This window comes from Alosa pseudoharengus, unplaced genomic scaffold (assembly GCF_046254945.1).
Source record: "Alosa pseudoharengus isolate Yale_2024_CS ecotype anadromous, Long Island Sound unplaced genomic scaffold, YU_APseudo_1.1 YU_APseudo_1.1_scf_8, whole genome shotgun sequence".
Classification (NCBI taxonomy): Eukaryota; Metazoa; Chordata; class Actinopteri; order Clupeiformes; family Clupeidae; genus Alosa; species Alosa pseudoharengus.
The window spans coordinates 12,305,551-12,315,649 of record NW_027468870.1 but is presented as its reverse complement, the minus strand read 5'-3'; positions in this window follow the sequence as shown (position 1 = coordinate 12,315,649).

Here is a 10,099-nt window from a genome sequence, read left to right as displayed (position 1 = left end):
CGCCTGTCGCTGCCACTGTTGCTGGTGCTGATGTGCTTGGCTGTAAGCTGCCTTTTCTCAGGCTTCTTGGGTTTCAGATAAGCAACATATTCTGAGCTGCATAGGGAAATCTGACAATTTGTGTCATCCCCCCCCCCCCCCTCTAGAACACTCGCTCGCTGTACGTTTTTTAAAATGCTCCGCACGCGTGTGTGTCCTTGAGCGTCACCCATTTTCGCCCCATCCACTCCATCTCCGGCATTAACTGTTAATGACTCCAGATGTTTTCAATGGGGGGTGGGGAGGGGTAGGCGTAGGGGTGGGGTGGTCCGTATCTCCATCTACCCCCCCCCCCTTCCTCTCCACCCATTAAATAGTTAATTGCATGTGGCCGTAAAAGAGCATATGCTTTGGAGATCAGAATGATGGCGTGTAGGGTGGAAGACAGGAATCAGAGAGACAGACTGATAGAAAGAGTAAGAGAGAGAGAGAAAGAGAAAGAGAGAGAGAGGGAGAGAGAGATGGGGCTGTCCAGAGACTTTGGGAATAGTGGTGGTTGCATTTCACTGCCCCGACATGGTGGTGCATGCCACAGGGGCCTGCATGACACTTTGAGCTTCTCTGAGGCTCTTGGACCACTTTAAAAAATCTACTGACATCAATCACAACAGAAATAAATAAATAAATAAAAGCCATGACTGACACCAGGTTCACTGCCTCTTATGCTATAGCTGTGCTCCAAAGGGGATCTTGCTCCCCTCTCTCTCTCTCTCTCTCTCTCTCTCTCTCTCTCTCCCTCTCTCTCTCTCTCTATCTTCTTCTCCCTCATCCTTTCATTTTTTCACCCGCGATAAGAGAAACGATCCAACCCCTTTAAATGTAAGCTCAGGCGCTTTCCCATGAGGTTAAGTCCCAGTGCTCCCCAGATGCAAGTGCAAGGAACAAGGGCCCTTTTTCTCCTCCACCTCCCCTGTTACTTCCCAGTTTATTTTGGTAACAGCAGAGGAATGTGTTGCTCTGACTCTCTTTCTCTCTGTCTGCCTGTTTGTGCCATAAATAAATTTTCAAAAAGTGAGGCTAAACACCGCCGCTGTCGATAAAACAGGGGAGCTGTGCTGAAGGGAGAAGGTGCTGAATATTGGGCAACTGGAGTGAAATGACACAGGGAGGATGACAGAGCGGAATAGAGGATGAGAGAGGGAAACCAGAGAACGACTAAAGAGAAAGGGACAACAAGAAGGAGGGAAACAGCAAGCCAGAAGAGGATCACAACAGAAAGAGCTAGAATACTGGACAACGGAGGGAAAAAAGACGACAATAGAGGAAAACTATACAAAGACTGAAAAGAGAAGAGGCAAGGGAAGGAAAAAGAGAGAGAGAGAGAGCTGGAGGTATCTATTGTCAGATCAGTGGAGAGAAACCCAAGAAAGAAAGAGAAAGAAAGCAAGGGAGAAAGAGAAAGAAAGCAAGGGAGAAAGGGAGGAAGGGTTCTCTTCAGGGCCATCGGATGTCAGTCCCCTGTTTATTTTTGGCCCCTTGGCCTCCCTCTGCGCTGTTACCCTAGTTCCAACGGCCAACACTTTATGCCCACTTTTTATGCGTCTCCAGCCATCATCGCCACCATGGCACTGACAGCTTTCCCCAAAAGGCTTAACACCAGCGAGGAACGCAGAGTCAAACACACAGCTCCTGGAATGCAAACTACAGCTTCACAGACAAAGGGTATGGAAGCAGTGAGAAAAAGAACAACATGAAGAGAAATTAGAGAGAGAGAGAGAGAGAGAGAAAAAAAAGGGAAAAAAAGAAGAGTAAGAAAACTAACTAGAGTACATTATGGCAATTTTCACGTCAGCCTAAACGGTTCATAAACGACCATGTGATCCAGGCGTTTACGGCTCTTAGGTGAAATGTTGGCTGGGAGCCTGACGGGCGGAATCAGAAAACATTCCCATGGGTGGCTAAGGGCTGGGGCACTGTGAAACGCCAACACTGATAGGGCAAATGTCTGCAATTACAGCTACCTCCATAGTATGGGTTTACTACACAATCATCATCCACTCTGCCAGCCTGCATACTAACATACAGCAACGCTCCTTGGTTTCGACTAGGAATATTTTTAAGAACCATGCAGCTGCAAAATCTATGATGTAGCACAAACGATACATTTGATATTGTATATTTATGTCGAAAAAGAGCCAACAACAGACTGATAAATTACTACGGTATATTATTAACAGCGAACCCATGCACCTGTTTTAACCAATTACTTCATCACTGAAGTCACAGAGGAGGCGTGTAGACTGAAGATGAACTGAGCCTATACTTAAGTACGTTTAAAACCTTTTGCGGACCAAAAAGTGGGAAAAGGGGGTAATAAACATGACGAGTGAAACAACATGGCGGCCAAGCCATTTGTCAATTTCCATGAGTACTAATGGAGGGGGCTTGTTTATTCAGCTGAATTTCCCATGGCAGATGTGGTCAGATCATCATCGGCGGTCACGGACTTGCTCCAGCTTTTCTCTCCATCTCTTTATAGTTTAACAAAACACAAAATGGAAAAAAAGATATAAACAAAACAATCCAAATTTCCCATTATTCTTTTTTGGTGTTGTCATATGGATGCAATTAGACCTAAGTGCTGTGAAACACTGTGTGTGTGTGTGTGTGTGTGTGTGTGTGTGTGTGTGTGTGTGTGTGTGTGTGTGTGTGTGTGTGTGTGTGTGATTGAGACGGAGGATTTCTCTTTTCCATTTTGCCGTTTCATCAGAAATGCAGCGTTCCTTATTTGTGGCTTTTCGTCTCATTCCACAGCACTGCAGATGTGCATGCCCACGTCTTAGTTCTCAGGTTTGCAATCACAGTCATTGGCTAGAATATCTCTCTTTTATTCTCTCTCTCTCCCTCTCTCTCTCTCCCTCCCTCGCTCACTCCCTCCCTCCCTCCCTCCCTCCCTCCATCTCTCTCAACTCACTTGGCTTTTTATTTGGGGATGTTGTTTTTGGCTGGAGCGCAGACCACTCTTGGACCTCTGCTCTTTTTCCCAAGCGATATGCGTCTCACACACCCACATGCCATAGATCATTTGACCCCAGCATACACAACAGGTCACATCTCCCACTTTTTACTCTCCATTTAAGAACAGCACACACACACACACACACACACACACACACACACACACACACACACACACACACACACACACACACACACAGGGAGAGAGAGAGAGACACCAACAAACAAAAACAAACAAATCAAACACAATACAAACAATACATACAATAATACTACAAGCAATACAGATGAACTCACATATGGTCTCTTAATGTGTCAGATAATTTAACTGGTAAGCAAATATTTTTCAATATCTATTCAACCTGTTTGTAAAGTTACCAGAATGTTGATTGTAACATATTACATATTACAACTACTATCTTATTATAGTAATAATTGAATGTTAATATATTCAATTATACTGACATATTTACACTGGGTGGGAAAGTCTCTCACTGTACACACTGGGAAAGTTATTTTTGAGTGAATCTCTGGTGTATGCTATGCCAATTGTTTTGGCAAATTTAGAGTGGTGTAATAACAGAGTTACAGTGCCCTCTAGTGGCAGAAAGGGAAACAACTAACAACTGAAAAAAGAGACATCATAGAAGTTGTCTTCTAACCAGAACATACTGTAGCCCACAGACTTGTCTTTGAATCATAACTAGGTGAGTTGGAACCGATAAAGACTATCTAGACTAACTAGTTTGTATCTCATTTGTTTGTATTTCAGTGATACATGTGACAAAGTCATGTCCATAAACCTTCAAAATGAATTTAAGAATTTTATCAAAATAAGTTACCTACAAAAGCCTTCAAGAGGTTGCTTTAATAACTCCTAATAAAATTAATATATATATATATATATATATATATATATATTGTTAATCTTAAGGTTTGAAACCTACCATTCACATTTTTATAGCCTACTCTTTTTTCTGGAATGTACAATGATTTCTAAAGAGTCCTGTATCTTCACATATCAATGATTTGATCTGTTTTATGTTCATTCATGTGCTCAAAATATAGTTAATCAATTCATGTACCAACAACGTAGAATTTCTTGAGCTACCTGGGGAAAAATTAGAGTATTCATAACATAATGACTTTTTAATCATTTTTCCTGTTACATTTTAAATGCTGAACAAACAGGTCATCACTTTGCTTGGCTTGGTGTGTAATAGTACATTCTATGTGTTAGACCAGGGGTTTTCAACTGATTGTGAACCAGGGACCACCATTCTGGCTAATTGCACAACCCCAGGACCACCACTGAATAAAAATACTGATTCCCACATTGCAACTACATGACTGAATCCATGGTCACAGACCACTGGCAAAGTCCTCACGGACCACAAGTGGGACCACTGGTAGAAAACCCCTGTGTTAGACCATTCATTCAAAACACTGGCACACCTCTGATAACCTAATAACACATAACGATTGATCTCTACTCAATTGTACATCTTTTACTTATCAATTAATTGAACTGATCTCTTACAATGGCACTCAGAAAACACAGTGAAGCAGTTCCTTTGAATTGCATTCAGTATGACAAGAAGGGTTGACAGCGCAGTCTGCTTGTGCCTGATCGCATTGACAATGCTCAGCAATTTCAGCAAGATCTGAGACTAAGTGCTTCTGAAATACATTGTTTACTACTTAAAGCCTCCTCCCATTGGCCACAACACTCCTGAATAGTTTATTAGCGGGGCCAGAAACAGATTTTCCCTGTCAATCTCTCCCGGCCTTCATGTGTCAACGTGATCAGATTGCTTGTGAGTGCTCTGATTATGTCTTCAGGTCTGTTAAACCGTGCATCATGCGGTGTGGGTGACAGCTATGGCCCTGACATGGTCTGCTCAGGCACAGAAACTTGGGGACGTTAAGTGCAGTCTTATGTCAAGCGCTGCAACTTTTTCTCAAGTTTAGTTTTTTTTTAAATGTTTTTTTGTGTGTGTGTGTGTGTGTGTGTGTGTGTGTGTGGCTGTCATTGTCTGCTTATTTATTTATATATTTCAGCAAGTGTTTGTTTTAGAGAATGTTGTGGAGAGATGCAGATTCTTCAAAATTCGTAAACCCCCTGGTGAATTTATACACACATAAAATGCACACAGACATAAGCATGTTGAGAGGATTTGGGAGAAAGAAAGAGAGAGAGAGAGAGAGAAAGTGCCGGAGATAAATGGAAAGACATAGCAAAAACTCAAAAAACAAAAAAGAGTGTGTGTGTGTGTGTTTCGGAGAGAGAGAGAGAGAGAGAGAGAGAGAGAGAGAGAGAGAGAGAGCAAAGAGCATCAAGACGAGTTTCTGAGAAATGGGCTTGGAATCGGAGCTGACACGAGGCGGATCCAGCCCGGGCTGCCTGCTGTCTGTCCCGGTGACAGGCTTGATGGAGCCAGGAGCCTAAAGTGCTACAGCACGGGAGGAGATGGGCTGCTCGGCCTGATGCGGAGCTGTTGTTTGGAGATGCCGATGCTTCTGTTGAAGGCCTGTTTGTGCTCTTTGGCCCATCTGTTCAGGCTGGCCTAAAAGAGATAGCACTCACTCACACTCTGACAGAAAGCTTTCATGTCAGTATGCTGCCTTCCTCTGTCTGCAGTGTCTAATTTAGGAGGGCTAATATGTGGTTGCAGCTCACTGCTGAGTAATGTTCTTGATATTTAATGTGTTTTAACTTGAGGACCCACCAATAACCAAGAGTTAAAATAATAGCTAATCTAATCAAATATGCATATTGGTTAGCAGTGTGGTAGAACCTTCAGAAATACTATATAAACTATAGTATTCTGCAGACTATGTGACCATTACATATCAAACACCACCTTGAACATATAACAATACAACTGTAGAACCATACAACTGATCCACCTAAACCTGTTTTTTCCACTCTTATAACTTGAGGATTGTGAGAAAGTAGGAGGAATGGATTTACAGATCAGCAAGGGCATCCACTGCAAGTGGTGGCTGAGGAGGTTGATGCTGAGATCTGATAGCTGATAGCTGATTCATCACAGCAGTCAGCTTGTGTCTTAGGGTGGGGGGGGGGTGAAGCCTCACTTCAGCTAAGCTTGAGTTCCTGCAAGGATAATGTTGCCCTCTGGTGATGAGCATCAAGAACAAGTAACAAAAGTCATTATAGGTTTCAGTCTATAACTATTTTCTACATAAATATCTCACAGCTAAAAGTTTTTTCCGGAAAACCCCATCTGGAACACTTCTATAGAAACGTAATGTCATCGCAGCTATAAGGAATCTGCGAGGGCCTGCACAAAAATGTTTTGTGTCTTATGTACTTCTGAGAGTCTATCAGCTTGCCACTTCAAAACACAGCTCCAGAGAACAGGGGAAATCTTGCTTCTGCTGAGAAACAGTGCTATGAGAGGATTTGGCAACAGTGCTAGTTGGCTTTGGAGCTCTATACCTCACTCCAAACAGTAAAGATTATTATAAAAAGACATGTACTTTGGCCATTTCAGGGGGACTTAACTCATACTTACCGAATTATCACTTGAACACTGCACATTACTGCAAATTTACTGCATTGTCACACACTTATGGGCTATCCCACATCATTTGTCATTATGCCCAATTATAAAAGTTCCATTTTATTTGCTAAGGAAATTAGCTCTTTCTGTTTGTTAGGTTAGAGGGACTGGCATTGCACTTTAATGATCAGACTGGAACATTGGCAAGGACCATGGACTGGATGGATTAAAGTGTTGCTGTAGTGGAGGAAAAATGGGACAGAAGTGACAACTCAAAAGCATGTAAGATAGCTTTTCTTAAAGAAAAATATGCCTATTAAATGCGCTCTAAGATACTTGTTTTCTGTTTGTTTGTTTTTAAACGTCTGTCTCTCTTGGGTCCTGTAATCAGGTAAATGTGTAGTGTGTTAGAATCGGGATAATTAATAAGAGATGGACATCTCTGAGGTCTGTCTATCTATCTACCTTTCTATCTATCTATCTATCTATCTATCTATCTATCTGGAACAAAATCATCCCTCCTTTCACACATCAACGTTGTCTATCCTCTTGAAGATGGCACCCTCCAGTGGTCCACCTCCATCACCTCCTCTGCTATACGCTCATAAGCGAGCAGTATGGCATTGCAACTGTTACTGGTCAGGTACAGCCTACATGTTTATATTTGTGTGCTGTGTGTATTTGTGTGTTTATATTTGTGCGTGTGTTAATATTTCAGTTTATTTTGTGTCAAAATTCTATTTTGTTTGTCATTTACAGAGTCTTTATAATTACAAACACCATGTTTGGCATGCACACAGAGAAATGAGACACTACATGGAAAAGACATAGGGAGATAAGCCCCCCCCCAATCAACTTGAATTTTTGGTCTACGATGCGATGGGCCCCCCGAAACCCAAAAAATTCATTTTTTCTAAATACCTATACCTGAACTGTGGCACCGAGGATTTTGATGGCATGTTGGTCTCAAGGGCCCACGTCAACCTAGCCCATAACAATTCCAAAAAAAATAATAATAATTTATGTGTACATTAACTGACTGTACACCCATCAGCCTGTAGATGGTGGTGTTGAGCGAAAGGTTGCTGGTAAAGGACGATGAGGTGAGAACACTGTAAAAAAAAACCTGGTCTCTGTAGGCAGCCAGGGGGTATTCCAAGTTTAGTGACAAAGCTGGGTAAGTTAACTCCGAGTATAAGTGGTAAACCTCCTACAACAAGAGCCCTATGGATTGTTTAGTTAGGAGAATGATCCATTTTCTATTAAGAGGTTTACCACATACTCTGAGTTAATTTACCCAGGTTTTTCACTGAACCTCGTACTTGTAATAGCCCCCAGACTCAGGAAAACTGGAAACTAAATAAGTGCAGCCTGTCCTCCAAACAAAAACAAAACCCTGCATGGAATTTCTCTGGGAATACTAAAGGGAGGGGTGAGCTACCTCTCTGGTAGCCTGACGTCGTCATACTCAATTCTAGTCAGAATTTGAGTCTGATACAGCTCCATTGGGATGTGATTATGGTGCATGTTTCAACCGATACAGGGGGTGAATCCTGTAGTAAGAACACCCCAACCATCCTTCTCCACATTTGCCTTAACACTGTTTTCTGGTCGTTTTTGCACTGTCAATATCTTCTACAGTATAACAGACGCGATGACAAAATCTAAATGTCTACCTTCTAGCAACAGCGTTTTTGTTAGGGAAAACCGGGATGAATGAAACACTTTGTAATTAAACGTTATTTACAAAGACATCGTATACCAAAAGCTAATATTTTGTCACAACACCCTACATCTATCCTCTGTCAAACACAGTGGCATTTTCTGCTCTGAACAAAACCGTTCAGGAGTGCTTCTGGTCCGAACCGCTCTGGTTCAGGAATAGTGGCTCCACAACGGAACAAGTCCAGACCGAACATCCCGACCTCAAATGTTGTAGGCGGGGCTAAGTTCGGCTGGCATCCAGGGGGGTATTCCATCAACCTCGCTATGGCGCTTAACAGAAATAGCCTGGCTTGAACTAGCGTAGGCTTTCACTTGGGGCTGAAGCCGTTCCATTAACTCAAGTTAGCGGCATCTTGGCCTCGTTTATTCAAGCGAGGTTTAGGTCAGCTTCATCTCTGCTCGTGCACAAGGTAGAACAGTAGACCAAAACAGTAGATTGACGAAAAGAATATATATTTTGTAAAATTAAGACAATGCTAGACGATTTCTGTTCGATTTGGCAAGCGCCATCTACAGGATTTTCATCGAAAGTCATCAAATTTAACATTGAGAGAAAAAAATAGATACAGAAATGGGAGAATAATGAAAGCATACATAATAACAATGCTAATGGTTTGAAATCAATTGCGAGTTTGATTGGCTTTACTCTTGAACACATAGACTATACAGTCTGAGTGGATTGTGACTTGCTGTAGCCTAAAAGAAGCTGCATTCCCTAGTTCAGGGGTCTCAAACTCCCGGCCCGCGACGTATGTCAAAATAATAATGTAATCCGGCCCTTGAGGGTATTTTTAATTGCGACAAACAACGATACTGATTAAAATATACGATAGATCCAAGTACGGTGACACATCTCATTTGTACTCTCCTCCACTATTTGCTAGACATCCAGAGCTTGATTCAAACCCAAAATCGCTGCACAAAGTTTTCAGGAAATACTTGTATGAGTAAGAAAACACGTCGCCGTTTAAAAAAAAAAAAAAAACATAGTCCAGTATTTCTTTTGAAATTGAAATTAAGTTGTATGGACTGGACTATGTTTTTTTTTTTTTTTTTTTTTAAACGGCGACGAAATTGTGAATTTCCAGAGCACACTTGGCAATCGACTCCTACAGACTTTCCCCTAAAGATGGCAGCAAAGATGGCAACATTTCCGGAAAGGTACTGGCTTGATGAAATTCATTCTGGACTCTCTATCCGACCACATAAAGACCTCGGGATACTTCGGTTTGGCTTTAGGGACCCTCTACTCACTACCACGTAAGTGTAATGTTGTTTGGAACTGTAGAAGAGGTATAAAAATAGCGTTTTGTAGCGGCGAAATAATATGCCCTTCTCACTTCCACGCTAACTAGTTTTGACTAAAAACGGTAACAAAACACATCCGAATGACATGATTTGGATGTCAACTCAACGTATGTACTCCCAATCATCCGTAAATTGATCTAAAGTGCATTTTACTCCGGATAATTCCTTTAACACTGACGTGGCCCTCCAATCAGATGACATTGGCAGAAGTGGCCCTCAGCTCATTTGAGTTTGAGACCCCTGCCCAGGTTATAACAAGAGGCTATGTTTCCTAAGGATATAGGCTAGGCCAGAGCCATAGAGAGATATGGCTCTGGGCTAGGCTACAAACTGTTGAAAAAAAGATTATGATGAAGTCTAAGTTTTGCTAGTGGCCCTGTGTCACTTCAAGCTAATCCTATGGTGTCAACAAATCCTTAGCCTATTGGATTTGTTAGGCTATGTTAGGTTACAACAGGTTGGCGATTTCAGTGAATTTGATTGATGGGTCATGCATGGCCAACAGCCTAGTCAGATGGTGAACTTGTAGGGGGTGATGTTGG